We start from the raw sequence: 17,318 nt of genomic DNA, 5'->3' as shown, positions 1-17,318 counted from the left end.
TGGATCTTATGGATGAGGTTTCAAAAAAAGATTTACCTGTAAAATACAAATTCGTTTGATGAAACTACCAAGTGCTGATAAATACATTAACTATAAACAAAACAATTAGAAACATGTATGAATTACGGAACATAAAATATAAATAAGCCTTTAAGATGAATAGCAATGAACATTGAAAAGAATAAATAAATGTTGAAGAGAATAAAATAAAATATTGAGTTAGGTCAACTGCGAGGGGGCAGAGGTGAAAAGAGAATGACTGGAAGAAATGGTGTTACTCCAATAGGTAAGGAGCTTAAAAGAAAGTTCTCACTATACAAAGGCATTGCAGGCCAAGACTCCCATTGGAGTCCCATACTGCCTAACCATGGTTGGGGGGCAAAGTTTTTCATTTTGTGGGACCGCCACTCAATGAAAAAAGTCAACGTCTCAGGCCGGATTCTAACCAGCACTGGCAATAGATCTCAAATTGGTAAGTTTGGGCCATAACCACTGAACTATGGGCGGCCCACTCCTACAATCTTGTAGTTGACTACAAGTAACTTTCGGAAGGTTGTTAGTCAAACGTCTAATTTAATGGCAGCACTAGCACAAAATGGCCCAAATGGCAGCATTAGCCCAAAATTAAGGCAGACGGGGTTCGATAGTGAACAGTAAAAATCACTGATTAGCCACAGCTGTTTATATTGTAAAAGTATATCACTGGTCGAGGAAACCCCGGCAAATCTGGCAAACATTAACTGTAAATCACTATCAAATATTACAGAACTGAATATATGAATTTCATCTAAAAATAATAAGAAAAAGAAACAAATGGAACTATATGTAATATAATATATTTTTTATGAAATGTTGTTTCTAAAAACAAGTACCAGAAATGACCAAGAAGGTGGTCATAAAATATAGTTATAGTCATATTTACCATATTAGTGATGCTTATGTTTATGTTTTATTTTATTTTTTTCCTATCTTTCTTTTACCCCCCTCCCCTCCTTCTCTATTCTTTTCTTAATTTTCCTTACCCACGTTATTAGTTATGTTCAGCATATATTATTATTTTTATGTTTTCTATTCACTTATTTTGTCTAACTTAGCTTTATATTTTGTTTCTTTATCTAATCTTATGATTACATATTTCATTAGTTATATATATTTTCTTTCTCTCAATTTTTTTTTTCTTTCCATAATTTAAATTATTAATAAACTAAAATATTCATATACCTTTGCATTACATAACTTCTAATTTTTATTTTATTTCCTTAATTATGTTATTTTTTACTTATTTATTCCATTACCTATATATTCATTTTATTATCCACTTCTTTCATCACTTTAATTTTATTAATTTCATTCTGTACAATTATTTATTTTTTGTATTCATCGGTTACTATCTTCTTCCCTGATGAAGGCTAGAAATTCTAGCCGAAACATTGGAACTAGTTCATTTATTTAACCCCGTTTGGCATTAGACCTCAATAGTTTTAAAGATGTTTCTTCTTCAGCTTCTCTCGCCTCCATCTCTTCGATAACATGACCATTGGGCCTAACCTAGGCCATTTGGTCACTAATTTTCACTGTCCTTTTTCGCTCACTAAAAGGGTTTTGCGGATCACTGCAGAATAGAGGTATGAACGAGTGAAATAGGGGTAATGAAATATTGGATGTATTGGTGAATTGATCATTGGCATTGTATGAAAAGGAGGAAAACTAATATATGTAGAAAGAAAGAAAATAATCTTTTGTTAGAAAAAAAAAATGTATTTAAGTGTATTGTATTTACTGTATTGATGATAATTGTTTGAAAAATGTTAATGTATTGTAGTGTATAGCAACCCAATGTATAATAAAACATTTCTCTCTATTTTCCTAGGAAATTTATTGACATTTTGTATAATTTTAAGTTTAGTTTAAACTTAATCGATCATTTTCTGTTCTAATATATTTTCCTTTTTTGTTAACCTTTATTTTATTCTAATATCTCCTACTTTCCGTCCTTTAGTGTTCACTGTATCTTTATATTTCTTTTTTTATTTACTGTTTTATTTGTTATTATTTCAGTATCCATTAATTGCCTAATACCGTTTTGTAATTCTTGTTTATTTTTAGCTATACCTTAGTTTACTTTTAATTTCTTATATATTCTCTTACTTTGTTGCATGATTTTAGTTGTTCGTATTTTTTTTAGCCCTGAGGAAGCCCTGCAAAGAGGGGCGAAACGTTGCCCCACGTATAAATAGTATTAATAATATTTGAGTTCTTTTGACCGCACCCGGACCATCTTCCTTTTATAAAGTAATAAATTTTAGTAGAAAGGAAAAATATGAGATAAATATAAAAATAGACAAAATATATAGGAGGATAGTAAAGTAAGCTAACTCCTGAAATTCAAAACATAGAGCAAAAGTAAATGAAAAGTTATGCTTTATGTTTGACGGAATTCTGTATAAAAAGAATAAATAGTTTATTTACTATTTATGTCGTTTTGACCACTCCCGGACCATCTTCCTTTAAGTAACAATAAACGGTCGATCAACCAATAATATTTTATTTATGAATTTTGTGTAAAAATTATAACTAACTACTTCCTACTATTCCCTCAATGTCATGAGAGCTTCACAGCCTCGGACGACAGTTCATTAAATATAAAACTGTTAATCTGATTCCGATTTAATTTTACTTTTAGCGGCAGGAGCGACAGGATCCATTAGCCTTTTTTCTTTCTTTTTTTCCGGTTAGTGAAATATAAATAAATAGCAGGTACGCGGAATGACCCTTTGAGGCAAACTGTTTATTTATTTAATAATTCAATTACTCATAATTTATTTTATAACGTCGACTTTAAGACGTATATTTTTAAGCTCATCTAAAGGATAGAAATGATCGAAGTAATTGGAAGTTTTGGTAAAATAAGTCAGGTTTTCTGCATTGGTACTCGGGCTAAAAGAGACTGTAAACCCGTTCCAACATACAGAGTGACTGAATGATATCCCTTACGGCGGACCAGAAGCCGATTTGGACGCAGGGACTCCGGGGGCGGGCTCCCGACCTGACCAGAGCGAGGCGGTCGATACCCTGCCGCCCCCACCCCAGCTAATAGCCACAACACAGCCCCACCTGCGTCCAACTTGTGGATTACATCTTATTAGCCATCTCCCAGCATTTTGGGGTAGTCCCTCGTGTAGGCAGCCAAATCCAGGGGACGTTATATAGCAGGTCGACCAGGAAAAGTGATCATAGATTTATAAACAAAAAATCAGCTTCCGTAGCTTAGCATTTTACTGCCATATAAAGTACTGATATAAAGGAATAAAAAAAAACACAAATTAGTTCACACTGATATTATTTAAATTAAATATTTATAATTATATCAGTAAATGTATAACAATAAATTGTCTGTGGTATTCACTCATTCGACTTTCTGCAATGTCTGGTCACCAAGATCCAGATCGAGGCATTCCTGGAAGTTGAAAAATATAGTACAAGAGCCCAAGAGGAGAAAAAAGCAGTTATCTCACCCCAATTTTTGATTATTTTAATGAAAACTATGTATAATTACTAATCAAAACTGACGAGTCTGCCAAGTATAGGTAGGGGAAATAAAAAATGGCGGCTGTTTCAAAGCGATAAAAAAAACTAATTTTTCATTCGGAGCTCTATATCTTAAAAAGTAGGAACAGCACAAGAAAACCTAAGGGAACGTCATTTAATGAAGAGTAAATTTGCTAAAATATGAGCCCTAATAGAGTTATTTACGTTAAATAGTTTTCGAGATATAGCTTTTTAAAAAGCAACATTTCATAAAAATGTATGGGACGTACTGAAAGATCAGTGGTTAGTGAATTTATTTTGAAAAATTTATATATCAAAAAATATTTGACTTATAGATGTCTATTAGCACTCAAATTAGAGCTAGTTAAGTAGCTATAAAGAAATTTAATTTAATTATGTAATTTAATGAGCTATAAAGTAGTTTATGATGTTTATCTTCGTGTGAGTTTATTTTGTCAAATATCATAAAAACTAGTACTCCTACAAAGATAAACATAATTAACTATTTTGTAGTAAATTTAACTAGCTTTAATTTGAGTGGTGGCAGACATCTGTACGTCCAATGATTTCTGAAATGAAGTTTTTCATAAATCAAACTTATTGTCCGAACAACTATAAATCAATTTATTTTAGCAAATATCATGAAAACTACTATTCCTACGAAGGTAAAGGTCATAAATTCCTTTATAGTCCATTAAATTAGCTTTAATTTGAGTGCTAATAGGCATCTTTACGTCACATAGTTCCTGAGATATAGATTTCTCAAGATAAATTAATTAACTACTAATTTTTCAGTAGATTTATAAGAAATTTTGCTTTTTAAAAAGCATATATCTATATCTCGAGAACTATTGGACGTAAATAGCTCTTTTAGGGCTAATATTTCAGAAAATTTATTCTTCTTTAAATAATGTTCTCTTAGATTTTCTAGTGTTGTTGGTAGTTGTAAAGATATAGCTCCGAATGAAAAATTACTGTTTTTTTAAGTTTTTGAAACAGTCGCCATTTTTTATTCCCCCTACCTATACTTGGCAGACTCATGAATTTTGACTAGAAATTATACATAGTTTTTATTGAAGTAATCAACAATTGGGGTTAGATAACTGGCTTTTTTTCTTCCCGGCTCTTGTACTTATATTTCTCCAAGCACTTTGGATATAATTTAGAGAGAAGGGTTTGGGGATATCTAGGCTGTCTGCTATGATGCTGCTGAGCTTTAATAATCAACTGTCCATCCAATTCCTGGAGAATAACAATTAAAAGCTTCTAATAAAATCTTAAATTGATGGAAAGATTTAATTTAACATAAATATTATTTGATGTTTTAAATATCTATATGGAATCTTTAAATATGAATATGTAGATATGATCGTATAATATTTTCTTTCCTTTCTCCTATTATTAATAGAATAGACCTTAACATTTATGATATATTAGATGATTTATTTTTAAAAAAAACGTTTTTTGCCTTCTTATTCATTTATTTTTAAAAATTATTTTTCTACCTTTGATGTTTTATATTTTCTTTTAAACTTGTAAATATGTATATAAAGAATAATTGTTCTTTTTTTTTTAAACTATTTTTAGTTCATCTGTGTTTAATTATTTTTCAATTATATTATTAGAAGTTAGTCATCCTATGATTTATTATATAATAAATATGATACATGTTTTTTATTTTAAAAATAAATTATTCCGTTGTTTTATATTTGTATATATGTTTTATATTCCGTCAAATGTTGTTGTTTATTGTTTTTCCTTCTCCAATTTATTATTTTAGTTACATTTTATGATGTACTATGAGTTCACTTATATTTTCTTATTATACACCAAGGCACTTTTTTTTATGTCATTATAATCCCTCTTTTCGATGCTTTTAACATTATTCTAAAGAGACTAGTCCCAGAATAAATAATGAAAATTATTAAAAAAAAAAAAAGAAAAAAAGAAAAAAAAAAAAAAAGAGGCCTCATATCAAATAATGGGGAATGCAGATGTCAAATATCGAAGGCAGAAGATACCATCAAATATTTAGCATAATCAAATGTCTGGCATAACCGATCATTCTCAGGAATATTTACTGAGGAGGCAGTGACAAAATTAAATAGTAACCTTAAAAAATTAGTTTAGTTACAAAAGAAAAGTTGTCAAAGCAGAGCAAATCAATGTTGTTATAAGATTGGTTAAGTCTTAAGATACTAGGGTATTAATGCTAATATCCGCTGGAGTATTGAGGCCATTAACGGGCACCCTGTTATCACTTCTACGGCGATGTTGTACCCACCTTAGAGGTGTCAAGAATTATTATAGAGTGCTTATGGATTTATAAATTCTATTATTATAGATGTATAAAAATATTCTAAATGTTCATCTCACTAAAAGTCGTTAAAACACTTGGGATATATGACTTTTATTATATATATTATATATTATTATATTGCTTGATAGGGTGCTTTCTGGTGCTAACATGTGCCTCTTGAATCCCCAATCGTTTCTATGTGAGTACAAACTGCTTTCTCCACGTGTAGAATATATTAATTTTCTTTCCTTCACAGCTTCATTGTATTCCTCACATTCTTCTAATTTATCAGGCTGTTTCGATTCCTGGGAACGTCTTACCTCACCCACTTCTCTGTACTGCCCCTCCTGCAAATCATTTCAAACCACACCTTCCTCATTTAAATGTATAAGGAACATAATGCTACTGGTAAGCGTTTGTTAAAGATCTGTAGTCGAATAGTTCGTCGAAGGACATTCTAGAGTTAAACTGAACATAGGGGAGAACTAGATTAAGTTGTGTAGAGTATGTCATAGAATCTAGTTCTCCACCCGAATAAATAAAGTATCATACCCTACTTTTTGGTCGCATTTACATAACTGAGTATTGGGGCTGATCTACTGTCAATGGTAGGCTCCTTTGCAGCATCTGTCCATTATCCATCGGCAGACTCACGTCCCGGAACGTCTTATTCCAGTCTACGTTTGATCGCTCCGAGGAAATAGCTGAATGTACTGAAAGGGTGTTCAAGAGAGCTGCCGAAGCAACGAAAGCGCTGCGGTAGTTGCTGCCTGTGAATTCCTCTGAAGAATAGGCTAATTTCAGATTTCGTTAGTGACAGATCCCGAAAGCCAACAGATACGTTTGTGAGAAGGCATTGTCTTCTGGGTCGAAATAGACCAACGCCTTGATACTAAATAATAATTATACACCCTTATGTGGATTCCCAGGGTCTAGTGGACAGCAGAAAGAGACAGGGGTCTAATTTGGACAGCCGCAGGGGACAGAGGGCAGTTCAAAATGTGGGAGAGCCAAAAACTGTTGTGCAAAAATATATCAACTTCCTCCTCATAGCACACCATCATGAAAAGGTCAAGTATTTGCTAATACGATTCCTTAGAGAATAAGATTCCACTTGGTTCGAAGAGGTTTATTGCTTCAATACCGACGGAACCGTAGAGTATACTGATGCAGTAGCGTTTCCTCACTCAGGAAGAACAGGAATGTTCTTGAACGAAAGTAATAATCCCGATCAGGCCTAGAGATAAGATAAATCTGGCTAGGTTATCGAGAAAGGATTCTGTGCTTTGGATCTCTGGGAGCGATTCCGAATCGTACAAAAAACGTTCCATAAATTCTCAGTGTGAATATTAGGGAAGTTTTATTGACAGAGAATATTGTTCTGCACTCATTAGGGATTATACATTATCACCTGGATTGATTACAGGAAAATATGGGATGCTCAATTATAATTAAATAATTAAAATAAACAAATATAATAATAATAAAAAACATTAATAGAAAAAAAATCGGCCAAGTAGTCAAGGAATAAATCCGCAGATGCTTAAAGAACGGATTTTTTATATGAACCTTTCGTCGCAGCGGTAGAGCAAATTGGTCTGGATCAGACGAAACGTGTAACGCTTCTCCTTCTCATTCAATAAGTTCTATAAAGTTGAGGTTCCTGATAAACCTCCATCAATGACTCGACCCCTCACCTGTGATGTCTTTCAGGGTTCATCGCTATCCCCTACCCTTTTCGCTATCTACATCAACCTACCTTCTCATCCTTATCCAACATTCTCAATACCATTTGCAGGCTGATGATTTCCAAATTTACCTTTCTTTTCCATCTTCTGACCTATTAGTTGCCACGGAGAAGCTTCAAGAAGATTTGAATCGAATTAGTCACTGGACACAATAAAATAAGTAGAATGCAGAGAAGACTAAGGTAATCGTAATAGGATACAATCATCTCTTGAAAACTATTCCTCATTTTCCAACCTTATATTCTGTTAATTATTGTTGTTCATTTTTATCTTTTCAAATTCATTATTTTATTTTATTTTATGACGTTTTATAATTTCATTTTGTATTTTACTCTAAGGCTCTAAAGTCTGATTTTGACGCCTGTATATTTTTCTAAAGGATCAATCCCAGAATAAATAAATAATATTATTATTACAATATTGACAATTTTTTTTCTTGTAGTCTATTAAAGTTTTTTTTTTTCACTCCAGTTTGTAAATGATGTACTAACAGATATTTTCAAAATTGTTGCAGTATGAAACCCAAATCTACTAAATCAGTTTCAGTCGATTCAGTGTTTATTAACATTTTAGGGATCCAGTCGTTACAAAGTTACTAAGTTGTGATAGTAAATTTTATGATTTTGAAAACTAATATACTAATTTTCTTGTTTTTGAAATATTATAGATTAATCCTAAGCTATTATGGCGTGATGTGTCATTGTTGTTATAATGCTGAAATTTTGGAGGCGTTTGTTTTGAGATAAGATAGGAGTGAGTGAGGCTCGTATGACCAATGCCTGATCAGTACGACGTCTTCCTGCGACATTTACGGCTGGAGGTACCCAAGGGCTTGACTTCCTTCCGTATAATTTTTAGATAACTCCTTGAGCTTCCATTCCACAAAGACTGCCATTTATCTTTGTTCACTTTTCTAGGGGTTCGATCATTTTTTATGGAGTAAAAATTGCTTTACCCTGTCGTGGGAGCGCAGGTGCTAACAATTCGATTGGCAATTTCATTCCATGCGATTCCTACGTAACTTGGAACCCATGAATGTAACTGATATACCCAGTTTTGTAGAGTGCTTAGGTAAAGATTTTCCAGTGTTCCAAATACATACAATGTAAACATTTTAACGAGCTTAACGAGTCTGTAATTACTGTTATATTGTTGTGGTGCAAAGACAAACAGAAGAGAAGAGCAGCTGCTATTGCATTCAGTTCAGCAGTGAACATGTTACATAGTTTGTGGAGTTTAATTTGTACGTTGAATCAATGGATGTAGGTAAAATAGCCAAAAGGTATAGTTATTCAGACTTTGTCTATTAGATCATCAGTAAAGTTGTACCAAAGGACAAAAATCATTTTTTTTTTAAATTTATTTATTGATATTTACAACTGTATAAAAAATACAACAAGTAAATTTGATCATACTGACATAATGATATGATACAGCATGTAGAGAAACTACCCAGTAGTAGAACTCTAAAAACAGTTTACAATATAAGGTCAGGAGGCCATCTTCTTTTCAGGCGCCTCGGAGGATTGCCAGGAATGGAAGAGGAAGCAAGGTTAGAAACTAGTTGGTTTGGGTGGTTAGGGAGTTTATTATGGAAGGAATAATATCGGGTTCGGGCTAGATCGGTTACATAAGGAACATTTAGGTCTTTATGGATGGTTTTATTAGTAACAAAATAAGGAGTATTGAGGATTTTGGATTGTAAAGATACGAGAGGAATTCGAAGGTTTAGTGGAGCCCCAAAGCTCAACTCCGTAAGTCCAGATGGGCCTTATTACTGTTATGTAGATTTTTAACATTAAAATAATAAAATTCGTAGTTAAGGAAATTCAGTGTGATTCGTGACTGGACCATGAACATGCAAATGTCTCTTTCCAGAAGGGTTAGGATTACAAAATTTTAAAGAAAAGCAAATCAATTATTTATCTCATAAAGGATATTCTTGAAGTAATATGAAAACTACTGAATCAGAAAAGTGAAAAGACAGGAGAGATGAATCAGTCGTTAATCCTTAACGGGTCTTATTTGCCAACACTGATAATGTGTAAATTTTGTCTAAGGTATGCGTTCTTTATTTCGTACGAAAAATAATAAATTATAATAATAATAATACTTTGGTTATCACGGCTTTTTATGTTTGTACCTATTTGACGCAATCAGCTACTCCTTACGCGCCCTAGGGTCTGTCTCTGGTTTACTCAGGGTTTACCTTGCTCTGATGGCTAATTGTGTTTATCTCGTCCTTCAAGGGCTTGTATTTTACGATTATTTACAGTGCTGAATTATTGTGCAGTTCATTGTTCATCAGTGTCAAATTATTGTTTTTTAATGTAATATACTATTTCACACCTAAATGATTACGCCCTACAAGATTTCTTCTAAGGAACAATGCTGATTGATCCTGTGTTTCAAAGGTTGACTCAAATAAAAATGGTACATAATATTACTATTTGAGTTTAATTTGACCGCACCCAGACCATATTCCATTAAATCATTAATTCATTTCTATGCCCTAACGACCATAATTTCCATCTTTATGAACTGAAATAGACTAAATATTCCCTGCAGCTATCAAATTGTAAATACTTTTCATTATTCATGTAACTTATAATTTGCTTCGTATTTCTTTGCATTTTTCATTTTGTATTGTATTTACAAATACGTTGGTAAATTCCAGCAAGAAACTAAGTCTCGAAATAAATACGGATGCTTAGCTCACGCATTTTGATGAAAACCTTAAATGTTAGTATTTACAAAACCATTATCCTTCCCAATGAAGAACAGCACCCTAAGGTTTTCGAAAATAAAGTATTACGTAAAATACTCGGACCGAAAAAGGATGAAACAAAGGGAGAATTTAAAAGGTCACACCACGTTGAATTAAGGTTCCTTCAACCTTCCTGGTCAAGTCTGACATGCGGAGGGGCTATCTACAGGTGGCCAACCTATTCTAACCATGGTGTCAACTCCCGTCAAGCCCAGGGCGGATTCGAACCGGCGCTGCCCGCAGTTATCAGATTGCTAAAGACCTGTGACTCAACTACCAGATCTACGGACGGTCCCGAGTTAAGGGACCTGTACCCAGTAGAGAGAGAGAGAGATAAATACTTTATTCATCTATGCTGCCCAAATACATCAGGTTATAATACTTATCAATCCGTAATCGGACTTATATAAATTACCTATAATATAATGGTATAATAAAATAGAAAGAAAAGAGTTTTTTTCCCTACAGTTTCCTTTTATAATCAATTTCAGTCTATTCGCCAAATACAAATATTTCAATTCATTCCTTTTTTTCTTTCCCTTTTCTGTTCCTTCAATTTCACCATTTTACAATTTTTAATTTACCTGATCAACAAATTCACTCTCCCGAATTCACCCTTCTAGATCCTCTCCAGTGACTCGCTAAACAAATTTACTATTAGAGGGCAATGTGAGATCAGACCATTAATAATAGTCACAGCAGTAGATCAGTTTACCAAAAACAAACAAACAAATAGATTCTACGAGAACAAGACTAACATATAGATTCAAAGGAAAATATAATAAAAAGCCGGTTACAAGAAACACTTGAATGGATAAATAAGTTTTAAAAAAAACTAAATAATAGTAGTAATAAATTTTTATTATTTTATTTATATTGTCTACCTTTTACTCGTATTTTTCGGTCCTCCGTTTATAAATATAGGTTTTAAACACCATGCAATCCTATTTCCATGTGAACTTTACTGAGTGTGGTGAAAAAATCAAGAAATGTTAGCCGTAACCACATTTTGAGGAAGTTCACTACATGAGGTGAAAAAAAAAGGCATTTCATTAAGAAACTATAACTTAAAATGTATCATTGTTTAAAATAATCTTTTAGATTTAGAATGTATTTCTGTGAAATTTGAACATTATTGTAGAAATACTTAAAGAGCTTATATACCTATGGTGATTGGGAGCTCTGTAGTAGGAGTATTTTCGGAGACATTAGGGAGAGATGTAGACGGATCGAACAATATTGTGTAACGGACAGAGGAACAACAAGCTGGGGGTGTTGACCAGCAACTAGTGCCGCCCCCAGGTGGTCGCTCCCACGAGCTATGATCAATTAGGAGCACTTCCTCAGCGATCTGTCCTTCATCCAGGAGTAATGGCCTCTTCCATCACGGCGCTGTCCCGTCTGTGGGTGACACTGCCAGCCTCGAATGGCGAATCTGCCGCTGACTTGGAAAAAACTAGTGGTTGGTTGGTAAAATAAAATAAAATCATGGTCAGATATCTCGTTGACTAAGAGAATAAGTCTATGAAATCTGTTTTCTGCGTCAAGTAGTAACAATACTAAAAATTGTTAGTAAAAATTTAGATAATTATAAACTTTATACCTTACCAAGTCCTTTCGTCAAATCATAAGTCTTATTATTAAAACACTAAGCAACATGTAGACAAAAAAGCTAATAAACAAAACCGTAAAAAGAGTGATTAAATCAGATATAAACATTTTAATTATTCGAAAAATAATATACATTCATTACAATTACTAAATTCAACTTAAAAACAGAGTATACGTTATCACACATTAAAAGTGTGATGAATGCCGAAATGGTTTAACCTTAGGTGGTAAAATACCAGTGCTTGGTAAAATAGAGAGAATAGCGTAGATAGGATTGAGAACAAAACAATGGAGAGAATGAGTAAGGAAAATGTAATGTAACTTATTCCGAGAAGAAGCATGAATAAAAATATATAAAAAATAAAATAAAAGTGTTTAAAAATAATATTTGAAATATCTTGTAATTAGCTTATTATTAATTATTGTTTTGTAAAAAAGTAGGATTTTTTTTTTTAATCTTTGTTAATTATGGTAGTGTTTATATATAAAATCATAGATTGATATGTATGCTGTGTGTTTTAGCAGTCCAATGTATTTGGGTAGCATTGCTGAATAAAGTATTTCTCTGCCTTGATTTTATTTTCTTTCTTGAAGAAGTCATCTCTCTCTAACTGTTTACAATGTTGTAATTATTAATAATTTAAAAAAAAATATCTAAATAATAATAATAGTTATCCAATTAAAGAATGAAAGAGATCTATAAATAACAAAGAAAAACAACTAATATAAATAGGATTAATAAAATAAATAATTAACGTACATAATAAAAAAATAGAGATAAAACAATAAATTAAATAATTAAAATTAAATTGGTAGATGCAGAGTTAATAGCAGAATGCCTTTCATTAGTTTGGGCTTCTCAACTCATACATTAAAAATCACTGTTCCTTAACTAGGAATGGAATTTTATAAAACGTTTTTGGTGAATTCGTCGATTGATTTTAATTGTAGTTCGCAATATAATTAAATATTTCTTAGAAGCCAAAGGGATTCTATATTAAATCACCATTACTGCTATTCAGAGTAAATGGTAGATGCTAAGATAAACCAAAGCGATTTGAACAAGTCCGGTGGTTTATACATGATTTCGAGGAGAAAATATTTTTTTAAATCCCCTTTGCTAATGAAAGCGAAATCTGTTTCATAACTTTACATTTTTTTCAGTAGATGGGTTTCCGGAGTACAGTCAGCAGTGAATAATTAAATAAACGCATAATATCTGGCATGACTATCTGAAACAAGACTGCCGCCTAAATTTAGTCATAACTATTACTCAATGAGTCAACCGTCCATTTTCTTTTCATCTGCAGCTATGATCCCAGTGGTGATGTGGTCACCGACGCAGATCGATAGGGGATTAGGGGCAAGTCAGGGGCTGTGCGAACTCGGGCACCTGGGGAGGCCAGAGGTGGCTGGCCGGGGCCCGTGAAAAAATGACAGGTCGAGCGTGTGCCCCCTCACAGCCTTCCGTATCATTTCATCCGCTGGCTATTAGTGGATCTGTTCCCCTCCTAGTATCGATGTTACTGCAAATCGATTCCACGCTACATCCACTACGGCCTATCTAATAGTCTTTGGATGTCTTCAGCCCAGGCCGACAATTGTATCAGCTTCTATGGCTACAATAGAATTAATATTTTAAATTGTAAATTTTATTGAAAACAAACATATTATTGATAGATTTTGTGTACATTTTGTTTTATTATTGGAGAAATCACGATGCGATAATTTTTATATTCTTTTAATTGGAAATGTCAACCCAAACATGTTGCTCTTCATTAGGTCTGAAATTGAAACATTACATAAGCAAATTAGCATTAGATAAAAAGTGAAATTAATAAAATAAGCAATCCAAATCAAGAAAAGTATAATGTATAAAAATCAAACTAGTTAAATAAAAAATTATAATCAAATAAAAATGAAAAGTATAAATGCTATTATACCATAGATTACTTCTTATCACTTATAATTTTAATTGTATTTTTTAAAAATATTTTTATATAAACAATTATCTCAATTCTCATTATTTATTTTCAATATATTATTTTAACTATTATTTAAATATTATTTAACTCGTATCTCATGTTATATTGGTTTCAGATGTAGTCATGAAGATAGCCCGCATGTTTGTGCCGAAACGTCGCCATATCTAATTAAAAAACATAAAAATGGTTGCGTCCTAATTATTTTATCTAATATACTTGTATACTACTAATATAACCGATTTTGTTGCAAGGAAGAAGGTCAAATCTAAAATTTCCTTAAAATGTTAACTCTACTTACCGGAGGTCTGGGTAGTATTCTTTTTAGAGAGCAGGATTATATTTTTATGATTATCAAAAAGATAATAAATTTATCTAAACGGTAATAAAATTTAACAACTTTCTAATTATAATACTTCTTTTCCCTTTCAATTTTATCTGCAAAATAAAATTTTCATACAATATTTCACATTTCTAATTAAGTTAATTTTTGTAGTGAAGGAGCATACATATATTTAAATTTTTTTTTCTTAGCAGTTTATTTTAAGATATTTAATATTGATCAAATACCTTCACTTCATAGTTGATCTTCAAAAATAAACAAATTATTAATTCACCCCTTGAATAAGGTCTGCAGATGGTTTAACCCGTAGAAATATGACACTGAGTAAATTTAGACTTGTTCGCTCTGATGTTATATACTGGTACTATAAAAGAATGAGGCGTTGATAAAATTTAAGGAAAAAATCTTATACTATCTCAATAGAAACTGCCACATAATAATAAATATGATATTTGTAAAGTTATCTCGCATTGCCTCATCTGAGAGCAGCTGTGAAAGATGATTCACCGGAACCAATTCCACAATCAACCGGCGAACCCAATTAAGTGGGCAGTCATTCAGAGAAACGCTTCTTCCAATGATTACATATATAAAATGCTATTCGAACTTAATTAAAATATATATGATTTTTTTTTAATACTGGTCATTTATAAACAAAAATCTATAGAAGATCTCTATTTATTCGTTCTAGTTGGGACCAAGACGTAGCTTAAAAGACATACAAAAATTAATATAGAACTGATATGTATATTAATATGTGGTGAAGTTAAATTTGTTAAACAAATTTAAAATAATTTAAAAAAAAAACTAGAGGTTTTTGACAAAGGGTGAAAGTGACTTATCTTTATTCTCCCCTTTTGACACCATTAATTAATGATTGTACTAGATACAGTAGGAGAGAATGTCTACTACATCCTCTCTTACTATATTCTTTAATGAGATCCCAGTTCTGAAGAAATATCTCCTAGGTTTCAATTATTTTAACACTTTCTTAACAAACGCTAAAAATATAAAATTCAACTATACTTGCTAAACGTTTATACACTTTCATTAACAGGCCTATCCGGGCCTAGGGCACCACCAAAACTTAAAAAATTTTAATTCCTGTAGCACCCAATCTTTACAATCCAAGATCCTTTTAAGAATTAGAAATGCTTCTTAAATAATAAGAAATGCCCCTCGTTTTGTCACAATTTAAATTATATTTTATGTCCTAAATATTTTGTTTGTTGCAGATTTGGCTGAAAATATACATAATTCCTTTAATCACAAACCCCATGCCCATACAAATCCATTATGGTGTATAATTTCATCCAAATCTATTTTAGATTACCCTCCTAGGTAGTGGTTTCGAAACTGGATGCCATGGCACTCAAGGGTCTGTAAATGTATGCCCGGAATGCCGCAAGCGAATTCCAGTTTCTCAAAATATTACAAAAAAAAGAAAAAAATTAAAACTAAAATATAAAATATGCAGACAGTGCACTGTTTCTCTTTTCTTAATATGTAAATCTATGATTACGAATATTTCAACCGCTCCAAGGATAATTGTGCCGCAAATCTTTTCAAGTTCAAGAGGGTGCCAAGAAAGTTTTTTTGCCAGAAGAAGAATGACACAATGAAAAAAATTGGTGATCCACTGCTTAAAGGTATCTGAAAAGAATATGGCCACGGTATCTTTTAATTTGAAATCGTCATTGAAGTACTACAACTGAGTAATGCCATCACACGCTATTGCTATTTGTTCATAGAAATTCATACTTCACGTTAACTTGGTAAATTTTATAAATATAGTTGTAATTTTGAATAAATATATTTTTTAAGAACCATAAAATGAAAGTTTAACGATTAAAAATAATTGATACTATCGATGTATAAATGTGTTTTAATATTTTTAGATCTACATTGAGTTCCTATTTTTTTTTTTAAAATAAAATAGTAAAAGAAATGTAAAGTACTCAACATATCCTACTTTTTTTAATCCACGCAAGTTGATTCAATTAAGACAAATTAAGTAAAATAATATCCGGACCTGGCATGACTAGAAGAGATACTAGTTATAGACATAATTTGTTTATTTTTTAAAATTTATTAATAGATATTTACAACTGTATTGAAAATTTACACAACAAGTAAATGTGATGAGTATTATATAACAATGGCATGATACAGTTTTATGAAGAATCTACCCATTGGTAGAACTCTAATAACATTTTTAATGTAGATCTCGAGGCTATCTTCCTTTCAGACGCCAAGTAAGATAATCTGGCAATGAAGGAGAAGCCAGGTTAGAAACAAATGAGGAGTCGTCTGTAGCTCAGTGGTTAAGACAGTCTTACCAATTTGATGTCTATTGGCAGTGCCGGTTCGAATCCGGCCTGGGACGTTGGCTTTTTTCATTGATTGGCGGTCCTACAAAAAGGAAAACTTTGACCCCCAACCATGGTTAGGCAGTATAGGACTCCAATGGGAGTCTTGGCCGAACAAAAATAGAAAGAAGTGTGTTTGGGTGGTAGTTTGTCATGTAAGGATTGGAATATGCTCCTAGTCTTTATTTGTGACAAAGTAAGGAGAATTAAGGATTTTTTATTGTAAGCATTGGATACAGGAGGAATTCGATGGTTTGCTAGAGGCCCATAGCTCAACTCCGTAAGTCTAGATATGCTTTATTATAGTCATATAAATGAGTCTTTTATAATTAGCTGGAACTTTAGATCGTTGTTTCTAGTAAATGCTGTAATAGTCGGAATCGACGAGTGGTTTCCTGTCTTTTAAATCTAGTAAGAGTATTCCAATAATTTAATTTAGAAAAATAATTTCCATCATATATAACTCGTGTTGTGAAGGATATTTGAGTTTATACAGGCTTCGCAAAAAGCATTATGAAGTTTGAATAACTGCGTGCGGTAGCAAACAATTGCAAGTGGCTTGGGAACTGTTTCTCGAACCCGGTCCGAATTGGTTATACCAACACGGAAGACACAACTACAGTCCGAACAGTGTCGAAAGGGTTTTTCGA

Source organism: Halyomorpha halys, unplaced genomic scaffold (genome assembly GCF_000696795.3).
Source record: "Halyomorpha halys isolate HHAL.00 unplaced genomic scaffold, Hhal_1.1 Scaffold305.1, whole genome shotgun sequence".
NCBI classification, from domain to species: domain Eukaryota; kingdom Metazoa; phylum Arthropoda; class Insecta; order Hemiptera; family Pentatomidae; genus Halyomorpha; species Halyomorpha halys.
Note: the sequence above shows the minus strand (reverse complement) of the source record.